The sequence below is a fragment of the Buteo buteo genome, chromosome 19 (assembly GCF_964188355.1).
Source record: "Buteo buteo chromosome 19, bButBut1.hap1.1, whole genome shotgun sequence".
NCBI classification, from domain to species: Eukaryota; Metazoa; Chordata; class Aves; order Accipitriformes; family Accipitridae; genus Buteo; species Buteo buteo.
The window spans coordinates 28,448,269-28,451,060 of record NC_134189.1 but is presented as its reverse complement, the minus strand read 5'-3'; positions in this window follow the sequence as shown (position 1 = coordinate 28,451,060).

Below are 2,792 nucleotides of genomic sequence, written 5' to 3'. Positions count from 1 at the left end.
AAACACTCCTGTGCCTTTGTACTCCTGAAGAATCAGAAAGTGTCTCCTTATCTTTGCTATCAAATATGCCTACTTATTAGCTGAAGATACAGTAAAGAATGTCCCTGTCTTGAGATGTGTGCGTACTGTTGCATACACAAAAATGGAGTTTCAGCTTTCAAAATCTATCTGATGAAAAATGATAAATCTGGCAATGTTTTGTCTTACCTTTTTATTAAATCATTGTAACAGCAACCTGCATCAAGGTTGGAGTGGCATGTTCAGAGGAAGATAAACTGTGCACCTGTTGGGGTGCCAACTGCAGTTTAGTTTTAGACATGAAATCTGTAAATGCTACCATAAGTATTACATGAAGCCAATGTAGTGATACCCTAATAACAGCATGTGGTATTGTATTAATGCTGTAAACAGCTGTGCAATAGATTGGTGTTTATAATACATTGCTGTCTGCTAGTTGCTTACATTTGTTCAGTGAGTACACATGAACTTTCAGGAATGTTTCTTACTGACTCAGGCAAAGTATGAGCCATAGCTGTGTGACGTTTGAGCACATGATCCTTAACACAGCATTTAATCCTTCTACTGAATGTGGCTGAAGATCAAACTGTTAATTGGCGCTCACCATCTTTTTTTGTTTGTTTGTTTCTGGTACCTGTAACCAGGAATGAGTGTTCTGGCCTCGTAGCCAGGATGTTAAGGAATCTGATCCCTTTTCTGCTAGTATTTCTATGTAACCTTAACTAATTCAGTCTCCCCGTGCTTTAATTTCCACCTCTCAAAACAGTGCAACTACTGTAATCCACCTCACAAAGCTATCTGAAGATAAATCTCCTGCCTCTCATTACACAAGCACAAGATTCATGGTCTTTCTAGGAGGCAAGATTGATGCAAATCATGATTTCTTTGATGTGATCCTGATCAATACAGTCAGAATGCATGGGTTTGTATTTCTTTCTGAAGTGGTCATAACTGGTATTTAAAAGAGCCAGTTGCTCAGTGTCCCAAGCTGCAGAAGACCACTCAGTGTTAAATTTGGTAGCAATGCAAATCACTCAGTGTGCCAACTTTGAGGCAGGTCCTTACCATATAATACTTTTCACAAATTTACAGTGCTTCTAAAATTATACCCTACAGCACTTCAAATTCAGCAGACTTGGATCATGAGTGCAAGTAGACATCATGTATCATCTTTATTCTTAGCACTACACTTCCCAGCGGGCTGTGTAGGGAGAGACTTTCAGACAAGATGAGCTTGCCTTACTATACCAGCCTAAACAGTATAAGGAAACGTGTGGTCACTTTGCTGATGCGTCATATACATTACGCATTAAATGAGGGCAGGAACACAAAAAGGCAAGTAACCAAAAATAATCAGCAAGCTGTGGTATCATTTCAAAGGAAAAATGCAAGAGGTGCACCAATATTTTTGGTGAGTCAAAGCAAAGATCACATGTGAGGAAGATGAGCAGCAAATAAGTCACCACTGTGAATTAATGGCTTTGCTTTCCTGAAAGGTCAGAATTGCAGTTTTGTAAACAGCCACGACAAATTGTGCAATGATAATTCCACCAGAAAAGACAGTATGGGATACCTTGGATAACTTGGCTAGCCACCCTGTAAATATTTCCGTAGTGGCTTGTAGATGGCTTTAGCTATCTGCACATTTCTATCTGTTCCTTTCTCCCACAGTTTTTAATTTGTGGCTATTTTTAACAGCTACTTCTGTTGAAAAAAAGGGATGTTTTTTTGGTTGGGGATAATTTTTTAGTGTAACTGTTTATGCCTGGGACTGAGCCATAAGGGAAGAAAATTTCTAACTTAATCCGCCCTAGGTTTCACTGGAAATGTTCACAATGTGGCCTTGTAGGCACAGTGCTGGCCTGGGATGTCAGGTATCTGGATTCCATTGCAAACTCTTGCCACTTCCATAGGTGAATTTGCAACCCTTCACTTCAGTCACCCTTCATTTTAAAGGGGGACAGAGACAGTTGATCATATTTATGTGTTCGTGTGAGAAAGTCCAATTCAATACTGATATATAACAATGCTATTAGTTATTGGTCTTATGTTCATTATTTGTGTCACTAAAGTTGAAGACAAACTGGGGGTAACTTAAATGGTCACTTAAGTAAGACTAGGGCACTGAAGGCAAATGGTCATTTCAAGGCAGTAATTAATGTGGTTTTCACTGTATTCTTACAGTAACTGTTAGTTTTCACTGTGTTAGAAGAGGCAGACAACTGAGTGGCCTTTGGATGTGCTAGTTTCATTATCTGTGCATAATGAAGGTTATGCAGCTATCTCGTATAAAACTGCTTTATTTTTAAGGGACCTGATTTGAACATCTCAGTGATTCAATAACACAAAACCAAATCAGTTCTATGGGAGTTTTTGTGATTGTTACGGTTGCAACACCACAGAAACTGAAGCCTAATAGGAGGTGAACTGGATGTGGCTGCTTTAGTGCTATAGGCAAGAGTTATTTTCCCTTCTAAATGCCTCTGAATTTATCTATCTCAAAGCAAGCTGCTGTAGAAATGGCACAGATACAGTTGTCCCTGGTAAGAATCAGTGAGAAAATTTTCGTTTGTATTAAGCTTCTAAAAGTGTATTATTATTTTTTTTTATCTAAACATGGGCATAGAGGTACAAGGATGGATAATCTTCAAGTCATGGGCCTTAAACCACTGTCGTGGTTTAACCCCCGCCAGCAACTAAGCACCACGCAGCCGCTCACTCACATCCCCAGTGGGACGGGGGAGAGAATTGGGAAAAGAAGTAAAACTTGTGGG